The following is a 19154-nucleotide window of genomic DNA, read 5'->3' as shown; positions in this document are numbered from 1 at the left end:
GTTAGGTGCACATTGCCTTTTGTGCCTGTGACTCCCATAAGTTGTCCACTCTTGTGAGATGTCTCTTATGCTGTCCTCTCAGTAAGTGCTGCACTCTCATGCAAGCCCACACTTGGGTTAGGCAGTTAATCTTAAAAATTAGCAGACCCTTCCCTGGTTTTATAATGACTCATGACCCTCTCACACTCTGCTCCAGTGAAGCCAGCCAGCACTCCTGACCCTCTTTGTCCTTGGAGAAGCTTAAATTTCCTTGTGTTGCCGATAAGCAGGCTGCACTGCTATTTCATCTCTATGACAAGGTTGAGAATAGTTATGATTTTATAGATTATCTGGATTGTTTTCTTAATAACAAGGGACGTATTGTCTTTCTAGATATCTGCATCCTAAGCAGAGACTGGAAATCTAGTTCATATAAATCAGTATACCTCCATTATTATTTGTGTATTTTGTCCTTGATTCTTGACTTTTCTGTTATTTGTACAAGCATGCTCCAGTGTTCTCTTTTTAGCAATGTGTTTATCTCTTTTGTGACTTAAAATGCATGAATCCTGTTTTTAGTTTACCTATGGAAATATTTAAGTGATTGAACATATGCATAAAGTAATGTACTTCATTACAAAAATCAAAACCAAAACAGTTGTTCCTGTCTCTTTTCATTTGCAAAAATTATGATATCCCTTTACCTCCTCTTCATTTTCTCACTTCTAAATTTATTTTTAGACTAAAATATTAGTTGATAGAAAATATACATAATCATCTAAATTATATTTCAAGAATTTTTCTCTTGAATAAAATATTTCACAAATATTGATATTTTCAAAGATGTAGCTTCATTTATGTAATTTCCTCCAACTTCTCAACCAATTCTTTATTGTTCTATAATTTCTGTTCAGCTCTGGATTTTGATTCCTCATCTCACAGTAATCTCAACTGAATTTTCTTTTCAAAGGAAAACATGAAAAAATATGTGTTTTTATTCATTGCAATTTGGGAATATTTTTGCATTTGCTTTTTCTCATGAATAACAAATTTGCATTCTTGAAGGATTTTTTTGCTAAAAAATATGAAAACATATATATGCATTTTCATCTGATTTTTCTGCTAAGAATAATGAAGCTAGCTTTTTATAAATCTATTTTTGTTTCTTCATAAATAATTTGTTTTTATGCTTGAATGTAGAAAAATTTTTATTAGGAATTAAAAAGTAATCAATAGATTTGTGATACAAATGGGCTTCTTAAAAGTTCAGTGTTGCCTGTGATTTAGTGAGCTATTTTTATATATAAATTATCTTTCTTGGATTAGAAAAAAATTTTTTCTATTGTTTCCATAAATATTGAATCTGTTGTTATTGATCTAGTTTCTTCTGGAAAAGCCCGAGTTTTAGATTGTGTTTCTTTTGCCATAAGTCATATTTCTCATTATTTTTTTCCTTTGATCTCTTCTCCTCCTAAGACTTTTAAAAATTCATTCATTATGTCACTGATTGAATAATAATGATATGTCATTTATATTCTTACTACTTCTGACTTTTAATTTTTATTATGCAGTTTTCCCTTTTTGCTCTCTGGCCCTCATTTATCAGGTCATCTTTTTATTTTTCCTTCCTTCTCCATCTGTCCTGTCTTGTTTCTCCACTGATGGTTCACCTGGACTTGAGTTGTTTGGCAGTATCAAATTAAAACACTTTCAGTAAGTGCAGTCAGACTTTTAGTAAATGCAGGTGAGGTTTGCCTTGCCTCTGAGACTTCCAGTTACAATTCTCATTTGTTTAGGATGCAGAATTTTCAGTTGTGTCTATGTAAAATATTTAGGTTCAATCTTTATTTTTCCAACAGATGAGTCATCATGGTTAGAGGCTCCAATAGTCCACTGAGTTGAGATCAGCTTTTGTTTCTCACATCTAAAGCTGTAGATTGACATGGTCAACGTTTAACCAAATTAAGCATATCTAGTAGGTATTCCATGTTTAGGTGTCTTCGACTGGGTTTTACTAAACTTAAGTGATCTAATTATGATAGAGTATGTATTCTAGGCATCACCTTGTTTATACTACTTAACACTGGGTGACTGAGTCTTCATAAATAAAAACCATAGTCATCTAATTCTCCCTACTTATGTAACCTTGTAATGGTTCCTTCTTGGGTATTAGACTCCAGATATTTATAGTAAAAGAAAAACTGAGAAGGCCGTGGGTAGTAGTAGGGCTCTGGCGACTGATGAAGATTACTCTCATATAACATACCATAATTTACTGCTTTCCTGGGACAAAAGGCCTACAATGAGGCTGTAATGTACGTGCACATTCCAAGTATATTTCTAGTTTCGTTTTGCTAATTTGAAAAATAGTGTGCATGACTGATAAAAATTTATAAGAATACATCAAACTTTTGTGGAAAATGGAATTAGAAGATTTTATTCTGGTACAAAAAATTGGAAATCCACGTATAGCTTTCTTATAATACACATTTTCCATGATCTTTATGAAATACCCTCTGTATATTTAAAAACATTACTGTGCTGGAATATGAGGTATAATCCAAGGAATTATGTAAAAAGAATCAAGATATATTTCTGGTCTCTGTGATAATCTGCATTGTTTTGGTTAAACATGTGAGATAATGAAATATATAGATGAAATATATGCTTTTGAATTCATCTCAAATTTTATTAGAACACAACATACATACTTTTTCTAATGTGATTGGTGGGTCTTCTAGCATTCTCAAAAGTTTTTGTCTGTTAAAATTGTGAGGGAATTTTATTTTAGCAGATTTTAATGATAGTTGTGGGTAAGATTAGTTTACTTTGCATCTTCTTGGTTGTTTCTTTCTTACGTTTGCCCTTTTCTTTTCCTACTTGATAGGATTTCTCTTCCACTCATTAATCTTTCTACAGACTTTGTCCAGTGGTAGCCTAGTGATAACCACCTTGCTGGGGTAAATGCTCACCTGGACAGTCGTGCCATTGACCTTTTCAATTGCCTTTGTTCAGTGTAGATAATACATTTCTTCCTGTAAGCCTGGACTGCCATGCCAACTTGATGACCTTTATCATGTCCTCACATCGCCTGAACTTCATCATCCTTTCAGATGGTCATAGATTCAACACTGTACTTCTGTCTCTGCTCCTTGGAAAGAAGGGAAGATAGTCTTCCTGCAAATGTGGGAAAGTGCATTGAAATTCCTTTTCCAATTTTTGTGTCAGTAAGAAGTCAACAAAGGGATTGAACTGCATATTGGGTACTGCTGGTTCAGTAATGGCCACACTAAGGGAGATGGTGGGACTTATTAAAATGGGTGTGTGGTGGAGATGTATCACCAGTTGGTGTTTTATCTCAGTCCCGCTCACCCTTAAATTAAGTCTGCAATTTCATGTCATCTTCAAAGTTCAGCTGCTTCTCTTTGTCCTTAGTACTTTTTTTCAATTTGAAGATCTCTTTAGAACTTTTTAAATGACTGATTTGTTCTTAATAATTTTACTTGAGTTGAGAAAACACAAAAGGGAAACGTTATTCTGAAAATGCTACACATTCTAATTTTAAAATAACCCGAGAAAGGAAAGCACAGCCATAAGAAATAAATAGAACAAATAGACTAATGCAGAGCAAAGTGTGCCAGAGAAAGCCAGTTGCTTTTTTGATAGCTTTATAGTCTTAGTAAATGAGCAGAGTGGAATAGAAAGAGTGCATCTTGACTTCTAGCAAAGTACTGGAGACAATGCCATTTGAAATTTTGATTGCAAAATTAATTTGAGTTGGCCTAAAAAAACACTGTTAGATGAAGTGTAAGCTGGTTGAAAGGACATTCAATGAAGAGTGCTGATGAATGTCAATGAACTAATGAATTGAATGACATCTTCAGTTAAATGCCATAGGTGTGGGTCTTAGGTTGAGTTACCACTAAATGGTTTTATTATCTATTAGAAAAGGAGTAACAGGAGGTTGATTGAATTAGAATGGATAATTTATCAGGAGACACCAGTGATTACAGAAAAACTTTATAAAGCCATGAATTATTTTGGAGGAAAACAATACAATTTCACTTTAGGAAAATCATCTTTTCAGCACAAAAGGGAATTCTGTAAGGTAGCAATTTCTTATAGGCTGTCAAACTGCACAATTTCTTAAAACCAGTTTAAAAAAATAAGTAATGTCTTTAAACAAGAAAAAAAAATACTTCAACCCAATTAGTAGCTATATTTTATCCAAAAAATGTGAAAATTATAGTGAATTCTTAGCTAGAGATTATGGTAAAATTCATAATTATTACAAAAAGTGTGAAATGTAATTGGAAAACTAGCAATCTATTGGGTCTATTGGTCAGAAGTTGAGAAGAATAAAATGTGGAAAGGGGAGTAATTACATTTTGAATCTTAGGAATAATGACTAATAAGACTAAATACCCCTGAAAATTATTTCTTTAAGATTTATTTATTTTTTTAAAAGACAGATGTGGGGGGGAGAGGAAAAGAGAGAGAGAAATAGAGAGAGAGAAAGTCTTGCACTCACTTGTTCACTCCCTAAATGGCTACAAAGGCAAGGGCTGACCCTGGCTTAAGCCAGAAGCATAAGTTTCACCCTTATTTCCCATGTGAGTGGCAGGGGTCCAAGCATTTAGGCTAGCTTCTGCTGCTTTCCCAGGTGCATTATCATGGAGCTGGATTAGAAATGGTACAGCTGGGACTAGAACCCGTGCCCATATAGGAGGCTACATTGAAGGTGGCAGCTTAATCTGCTGAGACACAAGGCTAGCCCCTGAATATTATTTTTGAAGTCACGTATATTTTAATCTAGCCAGGTAAAATACAATCAAGAAAAACAATTATTTTTAAAGTAGATGTTTTAATGCCTATGGAAGGCTGATCAGCTGAGTTAAATTTGATATTCAGTTAGAATATGAATAAAGTTATCACAATCACTCAATAGGGTTAGTCTTACAATAAATCAGGTAGGCAAAAGGAAAAAGATCAGCTGGAACATTCTGATGATTCTTGCTCTTTCTCAGCGACAGTAGTTGTCAAAGTTTTAATATTAGAACAAAGGACTGATTTTGCCCAGAGACAAAGAGAGAGACATGGTCATATTCATTCAACACACAATTATCAAAAACCTTGTATGCGTACTATTTTTGGTTATATGGAAAGTACCAAAATACAATTAAAATGGTGTGTATTCGTTTTTGGTGGCTGCATTAACAAACCAGCAGAAAGTGATTGACTTAAAACCACAGAGATTTATTCTCTCCCCACTCTGCAGGCCAGAAGTTGGAAATCCAGGCATCAGCAAGGCTGCACAGTTTGGGGGGCTCTGCAGGAAATCTATTTGTGGCTTCTTTGAGCTTCTGGTGGCTGTCAGCATTCTTCAGGTTGTGGCAGCATCACTCCAGCCTCTGCCTCCATGGTCACATTGTCTCATGCTTTCTGTCAAACCTCCTTCTGCCTCTTAGAAAGATAGTTTCCATTTGATTTAGGCTTCACTCATATAATCTCAGGACCCTTAATTTAATCACAACTGCAAGAGTCCTTTTCCCCAAAACAATTTAATATTTAGACATTCTTAGAATTAGGGTGGTCACAATTCAGCCTCCTACAGGAGCATTTTCCATGAAACAGGTTAAAGTGGGTTTCTATCACTGCATTAATATAAACAATAGACCGTCTCTTTCTCTTTTAATAAATATTTTACAAACAAACAACACATCTGTAATACAATCAAGGTATTTTCCATGTAAGTAATATATAAGGTTATGAAAGTGCAATCCAGGGCTGGCCTTGTGGCGCAGTGGTTAAGCCACCACTTGGGAAGCACAGATCCTGTGTGGGAGTGCTAAGTTCGAGTCCTGGTTGCTCTGCTTCTAATCCAGTTTCCTGTGAAATGTGCAACCTGGGAGGTAGTAGATGATCATCTGACTGCCTGGATCCCTGCCGCCTGCATGGGACGCCTGCATTGAATTCCAGCCTCCTGGATTCGGCTGGCCCAGCCATGGCATGTCCTCTCCCTCCATCTCCCCCTCCCCCTCTTTGGTGCATGCCCTGTCACTCTGTCTTCCAAATAAAGAAGGGGTACAATTAATTTAATTGTTCCATGTTAAACAAAAAAGTTATACCCAATGTATACTCTCTCCAAGCTGCTCCCTGATTTGGCACGAGAGCCAACTGACTGTATCTGAAACAGGCTTGGATTCTTCTCCTTCCCAGTAATCCACACGGAAATTCCTTAAGATTAAATCCAAATAATTGGAGTTGGTGCTGTGGCATAGCCGGTAAAGCCACCTTCTGCAGTGCCAGCATACTATATGGGCGCTGGTTAGATTGTAGCTCTTCCACTTCTGATCCGGTTCCCTGCAAATGCACCTTAGAAAAGAGCAGATGATGACTCAAGTCCTTGGGTCCCTGTACCCATGCAAGAGACCTGGAAGAAGCTCCTGGCTCCTGGCTTTGACCTGGCCCAGCCCCAGCTGTTGTGGCCATTTAGGAAGTGAAACATTGGAATGAAGATCTCTGTCTCTCTTGCTGTCTCTCTCTCTCTCTCTCTCTCTCTCTCTCTCTTTCTGTAGGTCTGCCTTTCAAATAAATAAAAACCTTTCTTAAAAATCCAAATAGTTTATCCATGACTATCACCTAATTGGTACTGGATTCCTCGTCCCTGACCCCACTATTCTCCTTCTACACAAACAGCTGATACAGGGCAGCTGTTTGGCGCAGCCATGAGGATGCTGCTTGTGACACCCAAATCCCATTTTGGGGTGACTGGGTTGGAGTCCTGGCTCCATGCCCATTCCAGCTGTCCATTAATGTTCACTCGAAGAGGTAGCAGGTGATGACCCAAATAACTGGGACCCTGCCATCTGCAAGGGAGACCTGGATGGAGCCCTCAGACTCACAGCTTTGGCCTTACCCACCTCAACTCTTGTGGCCATTTGAGGAGTGAACCTGCTGATGGGAAATCTCTGTTTTTATCTCTCTGTCTTAAGCATGAAAGTCTTGTAACTTGCTAATCCGTGTCATTGACCACAGCCTTATCACCTGCATTCCTCTCATTATACCACTACACACACACACACACACGCACACACACACACAGTAACTGTATAGTACATTTGCTCATGTTAGTCTGAGACTGGCTTGCTCTTCTCTCTCTTTTTTATTTTGTGTTGTCTACTTATTTATATTTACTTGAATGGCAGAGTAGGGAGAGGAGGGATGGGAAGAAGAGAGAGAGGGGCCGGCATTATAGCAAAATGGTTTAAGACACCACCTGCAATGCCAGCATTGCAAATGGGCTCCAGTTCTAGTCCTGGCTAATCTACCTTTGATCAAGATCCCTGGTGATGCACCTGGGAAAGCAGGGAAAATGTTCCAAGTGCTTGGGCTCCTGCTACCCACATGGAAGACCTGGGTAAAGCTCCTGGCTCCTGGCTTCCACCTGTCCCAACCCAAGCCATTGCAGCCATTCAGGCAGTGAGCCAGCAGATGGATAAGCTCTCTAGACCCTCTCTCTCCCTCCCTCTCGATCTGTAATTCTGTCTTTCAAATAAGTAAATCAATTCTTTTTAAAAACAGAGAAGGTAAGGGAAAGGAATAGGGACAGGGAGAGAGATCTTCCACCCTCTGGTTACTCCCCAAATGTCTGCAATAGCCAGGGCTGGGTCAGGTGGGAGCCATGAGCTCAGAACTCCATCCAGGTCTCTCGGATGTGTAGCATGCAGCCATGTACCTGAATCATCTTCTGCTGCCTCTCAGGGTGCATTAGCAGGGAACTGGACCAGAAGCAGAGGAGCAAGATTCGAACTGGCATTCCAGTATGGGATGTGGGTGTCCCAATTGGCAGCTTACTCTGCTGTACCACAACCCCTGCCCTTGATTTATCTTCAGACTATGCCTTCTTTGAAGGCAGGACTGTATCTTATCTATCTACGTATACCTAGTTGTTTGCATGATTCCTGGTATGCAGAAGTTCATAACCCTCTGATGATCTAAATAAACTTTTAATATTTAAATAGTATAATTTTCCTATATTTGTTATAGTCATAAATATGGTTAATGAATGAAACCAAACATAGCCAGAACGAAGAAATAAATATGGAATATTCCCCACAGTAAGATAGAAGTATTGAATTGATTAAATTATTGACTAAGGGGGGAGTTATTGAGTCACAGGTACTATATAAACATTGAGAAGCTCAAAATGTTATTTTTTAAATATATATTAATAGGCAAAAGCATAATATTTGTCAATAACATTGGGGTTGTTTGTAGTAAATTAATTCAAATTTTGAACAAATAAGAGTCTTATCAGATTATATAATTGGGAAGCCCAGCATCCAGATGGCATCAGGAACAGCTGAATCTAGGGTGCCAGCAATATCATTGGGAAGCTGTCCATATTTGTTCATTATTCACATTTCCAACTCATCTTTTTTGGCTTCCTCCTCAGACTCAGGTGGTGACAAAACTGTAAGCTTAGACACTGTACTTATATTCCACAATCCAAACAAAATGGACTAATGAAGGGCCATACTGGGCATCTTTTGAACTACTTGCCCATCTTTGAATCACTTACTTTGTTCAGGTGATGGAATTGTCTGATCTTTCATAACTAAATTCACATGCCCAAAATGGAGGCAGAAAATAATTACTACAGTAATCAAAATAGGGATGGGGTGGTTTGGCAGAAAGGAAATATGAACAAAAACAATAGCTCACACTTTAGTAGCACTCACTCAAAGGAACTTATTCATAGAAACATTTTAGTTTAGGAAGAAGCACAGAGAGATCAGGAGAATATTCAGTTTTCTCATCTTTTGGTGACCAGAATTTGAACTTTGTCTCTAGAATTTGAGACTATAACCATAGGCTAAATTTTTTCTAAAATTATAAATGTTATAATTCCAAGTAAGAAGACTGGAAGAAAATATATATCAAGTGTGTTTTCCTTTCTGTTTGTCAATGTATTTACATGTACACAATTATCATTTTTGCAATTAGAAAGTACACTTACCTTTTATCTTTTAATGTAAAGATGAACTGCCTTCAAAGTCCTCATTATATAATATGAAAGAAACATAAGTAAATCAGGTAACAATATCTTGTGTTATATCTTAATATTAGCCGTCGCAAAGCACACTAGACACCAGAGTAAGGGAAAGGGTTTATTGGGGAACACCCTACAGACCGGAGTGAAGGGGCGGCGAAGGAAAAAGAGAGGGAGACTGTAAGAGAGAGAGACAGAGAGAGGAGCTAGCAAGGAGAGAAGAGAGAGCAAAGCAGAGGAGAGCAGAGCCAAGAGACCAGAGGAGGAGGCTAGAGAGAGGAACCAAGAGAGAGCAGGAGAGAAGGGGCAAGAGAGCACGTGTTCAGGAACAGGCCCTTTTAAAACTTTGCCTGAGGGTGGGCAGGGAAGCAGGAGCAGCGAATCCCATTAGGATGGAGGTGGAGCCTGGCTCAGGTAGCTGGGCCATGTGGCCACCTGGCTACAACTGCGCCAGTTTCCTAACATCTTGTAAGATGACAAAATTGTTAGTAAGTATTAAAGATCTTAAGACTGACTCATCCTTCTAAGGAAAGTCATAGCAAATTTTTGATCTAGAAATTAATTTTCAGTTGGATCATTTCAAATGGTTCCTTTTACAATTTTTATTAATATAAAGGGAATGGATTTTATGCATTCCATAGGTACAGTTAAGAATACAACTTTTTTTTTTTTTTAACCTAGAAAGCTTCTATTTAGGTTATACAAACTTTATACAAATTCAGGAACATAGTGATTCTCCCCACCCGGCCCTCCCTCCCACCTGCGCTACTACACTTCTTCCTCATCCTTCTCCTGTTCCCACTCATTTTTTACAAAGATTTGTTTTTTTTAAAGATTTTATTTATTTATTCGAAAGTCAGAGAGTTAGAGAGAAGAGAGGCAGAGAGAGAGAGGTATTCCATGTGATGTTTTACTCCCCACTTGGCTGCAGCAGCCAAGCTCCGCTGATCTGAAGCCAGGATCCAGGAGCTTCTTCTGGGTCTCCCACGTGGGTGCAGGGGCCCAAGGACTTGGGCCATCTTCTGCTGCTTTCCCAGGCCATAGCAGAGAGATGGATCAGAAGAGGAGCAGCCAGGACTAGAAGCAGCGCCCATATCGGATGCCGGTGCTTAAGGCCAGGGCGTTAACCTGCTGCACCACAGCCCCCATAGATTTTCTTTTCTTTTCTTTTCTTTTCTTTTCTTTTCTTTTCTTTTCTTTTCTTTTCTTTTCTTTTCTTTCTTTTTTTTTTTTTTTTTTTTTGACAGGCAGAGTGGACAGTGAGAGAGACAGAGAGAAAGTTCTTCCTTTACCATTGGTTTACCCTCCAATGGCTACCGTGGCCAGCGCATCGCACTGATCCGAAGCCAGGTGTTTCTCCTGGTCTCCCATGGGGTGCAGGGCCCAAGCACTTGGGTCATCCTCCACTGCACTCCTGGGCCACAGCAGAGAGCTGGCCAGGAAGAGAGGCGACCGGGACAGAATCCAGTGCCCCGACCGGGACTAGAATCCGGTATGCAGGCGCCACAGTCAGAGGATTAGCCTGTTGAGCCGGGGCGCCGGCCCAAAGATCTATTTTTAATTAACTTTGTACACATAACATTAACCCTGCTGCGCTAATTAAAAAAAAAAAAACCTGTTCCTCAACAATCAAGTCTTCACATCTCAAACTGTCAATTTCACTTCTATAGATTACCTTTTAGATATTCTATTAGTAACTACAGATCAAGATGAACATATAGTATTTGTTCTTTTTGGGACTGGCTTATTTCACTAAATATAATGGTTTCCAGTTTCATCCATTTTGTTGCAACTGGATTTCATTTTTTTTAGGTCTGGGTAGTATTCCATGATTTACAAATACCATAATTTCTTTAGCCAGTCTTCAGTTGACAGACATCTGTGTTGATAACTTAGCTATTGTGAATTGAGCTGCAGTAAACATGGGGTACCTATGACTTTCAAATGCTGATTTCACTTTCTCTGGGTAAATTCCCAGGAGTAGGATAGCTAGGTCATATGGTAGATCTATATTCAGATTTCTCGGGTATCTCAGTATTGTCAGCCACAGTGGTTGCACCACTTTACATTCCACCATTAGTGGATGAGGGTAACTTTTCCCCCCACTTCCTTTCCAGCATTTGTTGTTTGTTGATATCTGTATGAAAGCAATTCTAACTTAGCTGAGGTAAAACCTCATTGTGGTTTAGAGGAAGTTCCATGCACTGTTGAGAAGAATGTGTATTCTGTACTTGTAGAACGAAAAGTTCTGTAGGTATCTGCTAGGTCCATTTGGTCTGTAGTGTCAATTAACTCTGTTGTTTCCTTGCTGATTTTCTGGCTAGTTGATCTGTCCATTGCTGAAAATGGGGTATTGAATTCTACCATTACTATTGTATTAGATCCTTTGTCTCCTTTTAGATCCATAAACATTTCTTTTAAATAGCAAAGTGCCCTGTAATTGGGTGTATATATGTTTATTATAGTCACATCTTCATCTTCCTGTTGAATCAATCCCTTAATCATTACATAATGCCCTTCTTTCTCTTTTTTAACGTTTTTTTTTTGTTGTTGTTAAAGTCTATTTTGTCAGATATTAGGATGTCTATACCAACTCTTTTTTGGTGTCTATTAGTATGGAATATATTTTTCCATTCTTTCACTTTTAGTCTGTAGGTATCTTTGTTGGTGAGATGTGTTTCTTGTAGGCAGCAAATAGGTGGGTTTTGGTTTTCAATCCATTCAGGCACTTAATCTTTTAACTGGAGAGTTGAGGCCATTTACATTCAAGGTTCCATTGATAAATAATGACGTGGCCTGCCATTTTTCCATAAATATTCCTATTGTTGATTTTGGATTTGCTTTGTACTTTTACTGGGGGATTTTTTGCCTTCACATTTTTTCATACAGGTGACTATGTTCTGTGTTTCTATGTGTAGCACTTCCTTAAGCATGTTTTGGTAAGGCTGGACAAGTGGTGACGAATTCTTTGAATTGTTGTTTATTTTGGAAGATTGTTATTTCACCTTTCTTTTTAAAAATGGGAGCTTTGCTGAGTGTAGTATTCGGTTTGACAGTTTCTTTCTTTTAGGACTTGGACTATGCCTCTCCATTCTCTCCTAGCCTATAGGGTTTCTGAGGAGAAATCAGTTGTCAGCTAATTAGAGATCCTCATAAGGTAATCTGGAATTTCTCTCATACACATGTCAGAATGTTTTATTGATAAAAGTTTGATTGTAAGGTGTGCTGGGTGGGGCCAGGGAGCTCTGGTCAGTGCTCAAGATTCCAGCAAGAGTCCAGAGTGACACCCAAGTTGGGCATGTTAGGTCTCTATTTCCAGCACTGGGGAGGCTATGATTATGTCTACTGGTGTAATCACAGCCTCACCTCCTCTCTTCCAAGGTATCAATGCCTGGGTTAACTCACAGTGGCTAAAATCCCCACCCACACAGATGCATGAACCCTACAAGGTATCACGTAGTCCTCTGTGTGAGCACAGAAACCCCCCATAATCAGTAAACTCTGAGCCTCTGAAACCAGACACAGTGATTGCCCAGAGAACCAGCTGCACTCCATGCCTTATCATCCAGTCACATAATTCTCACAGACATGCTGCATAATTCTCCCACAGTCATAGGGTGCAGGGAATCAATTCTCAGCCCTGTGAGCCTGTCCCATCCACAGAGAGAGCAGAGGTGTTTCCAGAGCCAGATGACTGTGGGTGCTCCACCTTGGCAGTTTGAGCCCCAGAGCCTGTAATCAGGAAGGGAATGGGAGCACCTCATAGCCCCAAGTGTTCAGACTCAAAGTCAATGGGGAATATGGATTTACCCCTCTGGTAAAATCCACTAGTTACATGCGCATGTGCACAAGAGCCACCATAGCCTCTACTGGTGTTAAGGTTGGGTTTTTCTCCCTGCTGGTTGCTAGACACAGTTGGAAGACTGGAGAGAAAGATATGTGCTTTTCTTTCATGGGTTTAGGTATATACCCTGCCCCTGCTAGGGCTCCAGGCCAGACTGAGTCAGTGTGGTCAGCTAAGTTCTCCATCAGGCAGGATCACCAGTGACACTGACTGCTGCGTTCTGCTCTCACCTGCCTCTCAGCAACTGGTGTGTCCTCCAGCCCTGGGCTACAGGAGTCACAGGTGTGTCCCCACGCACTGCTGTGTGTCTGTACTGCGCGTGCTGCTCCACTGCATCTCTTCTTTTTCTGTTGAATTTCCACTGCAAACTTCTCTCCTCCTTCCCATGGGAATGCACTTCCTCCACTTTTCTTTTGATGTCTTCTGGTCAAAATCAGCACGTCTTTTCCCTGTTCAGCCATTATTCTAACTCCAATTTATATTCCATTACCTGAACTACAATTTCCTCCAAGTTTGTTTCTCCTCTCTTGTTTCCTGCTTTCCTTTACTGTTTTCTGCATCTTACTTCCTTCATTAATTGGTGTCTCTTTGTTTTTCTCTTCCTTTTTGGTCTTCATCACTCCTGGGAGGACTCATTTAATTGACTCCTAAATGGTTTCTGTGCCTCTCCTGTTCTTTCCCTTCATTGCATGTCCTGATCTACTTCCAAATTACTCCTCCTTGATGATCACATTCATCAAGGATATGTGCATTAATAGCACTGGATCCAGGCAGATCTCATGTGTAATACAGTGGTACATATATTCTATACCAGTGGTGTGGTCATGGAAGGTAGTAACTTCTGAGAGTCTCATTGCTGACGCCCAATTTGTAAGATGATTATGGATCTATGTATAGAATGCAAATCACTCTCCAGCCACTGGTTACATAATAAGTGCTGTGTGTTCATTTTACTCTTCTGACAAAGGCCCTGAATGAGCCACTCTGTGCCTTACCAAGCTTGGAGGTGAGCGCATGTGTGTTCACTTTAAAATCCCCTTTCTCTCATGTTAAGCTTTAAATTAATCAATAAGTTTTCAAAGGCCTATACAATCACATTCTACCTTCATTGTATAGTCTTATTTCCCATTATTTTCCCAAAGGAGCCATTTACTCTCATTTTAAGCTCTTTCTTACCTCAGATCTTCCTTGCTAATATTCATCACACCTAAACCTGTGGTTTTTCTACTATAATTTTTTCTGCCATGTTTTGTTAATATCTACTCCCTCATTGTACTTCAAATACAATCCCTCTCCTGAACTCTTTTTTTTTTTTTTTCAAGAAAAATCTCTAATTTCTATGCTAGGAAGTGGTAACATGATTTACTAATGTAATTTCTTCATATTACAAAGCAGGAATCTTGTAACCCAGCATATAATGCAGTGTTATAGAATCTGGTCTCATTAACTGATTATCATTTATTTTCTCGTCTACAAGATGGTATCAACTATGGACACTAATCATGTCTTCCACACCAGTGTGCTCCATCAAGAGTGCCTTTCTCTTGTTTAATAGATCTTGTTTATTTCCCTGGAATAGAAACTGAAATAGAGAGTTTGAATTCTGTAGCTGAGTCTTTGCTGTGGTATTGACCCTAGAATCCGTGCTAATATAGAGAATTGCCCTTTAATACCTAAAACATCCATTGGATGTAATCAATTAACCTCTTTTCTATGCGTCGTGACTGCTTCAAGCATGCATCATTCTTGGGAGAATTGGGAAAATGGTCCTTAAAATCAATGTTGTTCTGTAGGTCAAATGAGGGATGCCAGTTGGGAAAAGCTGCTACAGTATGTAGTAAGTTGCCTTTCTTTAAATAATAGAAGTATTTGCAAGCAAATAGATTTAGAAATGCTTGATACAAGAGCTAAAATTTCAAAGATTTATCTATCCTACAAAATGCTTATTAGTGTTGTTTTCATACTCTTCTCTATTATCTTAAGTGGCAAATTGTTTCCATGCCAATTTTTGGTTAAAAACCCATCATGAATCCATTATATGTCACTTTCCACTTAAATTCTTAAGACAGGTAGATTGCAATGCCCCATTAGGTCATTTTAACTCCAATAGATGTTGTCATGTAGAGGAAGAAAATTCATTATCAGTGGTATCATTTTAAAGAGTATTTTCTTTTGTGCCTAAGGGAAGCAATGATGTGTCATATTAGCTCTTCAAACTCAGGTTCCAATCAGTGCAGCATGTTTTGATTCAATCACTTCACCATTTCACAATCAGTGCAAGATGATGATGGGCCATATGTGAGGAAACAGGAGTAGCAGGGGTCCTCATAATGTTCTCATTGTTTCAAGATTAATAACACTTCATGTTATTCAATTAGACATGAGTGATTGGATTGGCTCTGTAAATGGTACAGGAAGGGACTGTAGTCATCCTAAACTAGAGATGTAAATGTGGTCATGTTCATACTTATTTGATTAGTGTGTCTAATTAGTGGCTTGAGGTTTGGCTGTTGATACTGATTTTATTTGCTGAACTGTTTAAATAAACCAGTATAAAATTTTGTCTTTTAAAGATGTCTGTTGAAATCCCCCATAATGTGAACCCCAAATGTACCCCTACCCATATAGTTCTTCCTTGAGGTCATCATAACCAGGAATTGGTGGTTTCATTCTGTGTCATGAATAATACAACATAAAAGCATGTTGTATATTTATAACTATATTTTCTCCACAACCAGGTAAAAAAGATGAAAAGCATATGAGTAGGAGTCAACTTTAATTACAAATGTAATTTAAATGTTTTTGCAATTATATTTTCCAGCAAAATTTACTGTTACTTATCAATTTGAATTAATAAGCACAGTTTGTTAAGTTACATTTGAGTAGAAGGTATTGCTAACATGTTCAGAAATTTCCTCAGAGCCTATTATTATTATTTGTTGCATGTTATAAAGAAGATAGAATACATTAATAATCTAAACCAGCAATAAATAGTATCTAAAAGGAATATTTGTTGTAACTAAAATTCTCATAAATAATGTTCTCAACATGAGACCACAACTCTCCAGTTGGCAATTTAGCTTGTATTGTACTTTTTGGCCTAAATAACATATATTGGGTAAGGTCTACATGATAAGAAATATGAAGAAAAATAGGATTATCTATATTAACACTATTTTATACAATATTTCTTTTGAAAAGCTTTTCTTTTTTGATATGGCTAGTAATTTCCTTATCTCATAAATTTTCCCCCTATAATACTCGGTCACTTTTCTTCTTCTACTTAAAATTTCTCATTTTGCTTGTGTTGGGAGACAATTTCCCCATGGTTTCTGGTTAACTAAGGCACTTACAGCCTTTATTTAAAACTCTCCATTCAGAATGTCTGTACAGTGAGCATCCTAGGAAGACAGAAATAAGTGTCTTTCTCCCCAGCGAAGGGCAGGCATAACAAAGGTAATATCTCTCTTAGGGGCAAAAGGCAGGCAGGCTTATTGCACATTATAAAATATTTGGATTCCCTGAGCCCAGGGATTCTGTCCTGTAATACAAAGCACTGGATTATGCAGGCATCACTTGGTCCTCTTTATGTCATCTTGTGAGATGTGGTGGCTTGAGGAATTAGTGCCAGTACAGATACTGCCATGGTTGTGGGAAATAAAACAGTTCGCCTCTGACCCATGTCTCTCATTTCTTCTGCTTTCATCATAAAATTGTGGAAAGATAATTTAACTTCATGTAGGGTTAAATCTGAGACCTTTCACATTCTTAACAATATTTTGCCCATGTTATGATTTCTTTTGAAACTTCAGAGGTATAATTACATGGGCTGTGGATTCTTACTCATCTAGGGATATTCTTTTTCCATAATGGTTATGGGATATGTATGTAGCCTCTGTTCTTGGTAGATTCAAGGCTAGTGATAAGCCCTGAGGAAGAGAACTCCATAAACGCCCAAATCACTGCTCGTCATCCTTCAACGTCACAACCTCAAAAAACATTGAAATTCACAAAGGAGAAGTGACCATTGGAATAAGCAGCATTACTGGTTGGTAATCCCCTAGTGCTAGACATCTGGAATTGGGAAAGGATGGAGGAGTGAATGACTAAAGTTTATGCACCTGTACCTGCTCTTTGTCAGTTCCCTATCCTGGCAGAATGTTTGTACTGCTCTGCTATTTGTAGCACTGCCTCACACCAACACACTCATCAGTGTTATCAGTAATGACCTTAGATTTCTTCAGGGTAGGGCCAGGAAACCCTACTCTACAGCAACATGTGGAGGGGGCCAGAGCTGAATCGAAAACACTTTCACTTGTCTTTTCATTGCTGCTTTCTGATGCCCTACGCATACATACTGCAAACAGACCCCTTGAGCGGGTCCTTCTCCTTCACAGCACTCAGTCTCAGGGATGCTAAGTGTCTGGAATCTCTGTGTGGCTCTCCAGTTTCCCCAGGGTTGATTTTAAGGGAGGAAGTCACAGCACCTGCTATCTCACCATCAATTATGTATAATTTATGAGTTGTACTGCTGTTTCCCTCTTGAGAGGATGCTGATAAACCAGTTCATTCCTTTACGAAAACAAACCACATTTTAGGTTAATCAAATAATCAATGAAAAAACATATTTTCTTTATTCAAATACTCCAACCCATAAATCAAGAAGGAATACTAAAATTAAAGCACTAACATTTGCCATCACTTACTAGTTTGGCAGGGCTACTATGACACTATACCTTAGATTGGTTAGCTGAAACAATAGAAAATTATTTGCCCACAGTTCTGAAGTCCAAGACCAAAGGGCAGGCTAACAACTTGCCCTCTAGTTTGCAAAAGGCTGTCTTCTTGCTATGTCCTAATAGGCTCTGTTTTTGCAACCCAGGTGTCTCTCTGTAGGATCTAATCTTCTCTTCCTATGTGTACATCTGTCTCATTGACATTTAGCACAACCATATCACCACATTTAACCATAATTGCCTCTTTAAAAGCCTTATCTTCAGATTCACTCAATTCTAAAGTGTATTGGGCTTTAAGGGATTGACATATGATTTGGGAGAACACAATTCATCTCCTAACACTATTGGAAGTAATAAAGAAAATCAGTGGTGATCATACCACAAGGAGAGAAGATGCCAACTATTATGTGCCTTCTGTTTAACATCTACAATACAAAATTACTCAAACATTAAATTGCATCCTCTAAATTTTCAATTTATGTATAATGCAAATAACAGTAACATGCTAAGTAACACTGTAAGATTCAGTAAACACAACCTAAACCTTGGGAAACTACAGGGGAAACACTGATCAGTGTTTCTTTCACATTTAAATTACAGAAACAAAGATAAATGAGTGGAGAATCCATAGAGAAAATGATTTAAAAGACACAAAAGTTCTTAGAAATATGGGTGCTTATTTGTGTATATGAAGAAAATTTGAATATTTTATATATTTGATGATATTAAGAAATTATACGTCTTAGGGGGTCTTATGATGGTGTCATGTTTTAGAGGACTCCTTAACCTTGAGAAACATATCAAAATAGGGATAAAATGGTGTAATGTCTGGAATTTGCTATGAAGTGATTTTGATGGAGTAGTGATAAGAAACTATTCTTGTATAAACTAAGTTGAAAAAAAATTGATAATTGTTTATGCTATGTGATGAATACTTGGGTTTATGATTCAGTTCTCTCCATATGTATCTGATATTTTCCATAATTAAAAGTTGAAAAATATTCATATTGGAATTTCAAATATTGAAAATGTTCACTGCTTCGTAGTTGGCATATACTTTTAGTTGTTCTGCCTGTGATAATGACAAGTTTTTGCTAAGTCAATCTGGCTGTCTCTTGAGTTCTCCTTTTGAGGTTAATTGTGTGCATTGGAGAGCTGGCTGAGGTTAGGACAGCAGCTTCTGCTTGAAGGACAGCATTTTGGCTTGCCAAACTAAACCTCTTATGTGATTATTAAATTTTGATGCCACTATCATTAACACAATATTCTGGTCACCTGTGGTAACCTGTCCAGATGTTTCTCTGATAGTGTTCAACTCCATAAAATTAGACTTCACATAACAATACATGTCATTTTTTGCCCTCCTGTCCCAACATATTTCAAAATGTGTCCAGTCCAGCTGTTAATTTGAATGTATAAATATTGCAATAACACTTTGGAGGATTGTGACAATGTTTGAAGTGTTTCAAGAATCTTTTCCCTCTAGACAAGAAAACAGAATCAAAACGAATCTTAAAATCCAGTTTCTATTTTATTTACC

The 19154-nt window shown here is 38.2% G+C and overlaps 1 protein-coding gene and 1 pseudogene across 3 annotated transcripts in view; one reads left to right on the top strand and one right to left on the bottom strand.

Annotated features, from left to right (window-relative positions):
* Nucleotides 1-19154, top strand: part of GRID2 (glutamate ionotropic receptor delta type subunit 2) — a 1603946-nt gene that overhangs the window by 1131511 nt on the left and 453281 nt on the right. The window lies entirely within an intron of this gene.
* LOC108178032 (large ribosomal subunit protein uL24 pseudogene) lies at nt 2767-3237 on the bottom strand (annotated as a pseudogene).

Source organism: Oryctolagus cuniculus, chromosome 8 (genome assembly GCF_051225735.1).
Source record: "Oryctolagus cuniculus isolate XC-2025 breed Fujian yellow rabbit chromosome 8, ASM5122573v1, whole genome shotgun sequence".
Taxonomy (NCBI): Eukaryota; Metazoa; Chordata; class Mammalia; order Lagomorpha; family Leporidae; genus Oryctolagus; species Oryctolagus cuniculus.
This window is presented reverse-complemented; position numbering and strand designations above follow the sequence as displayed.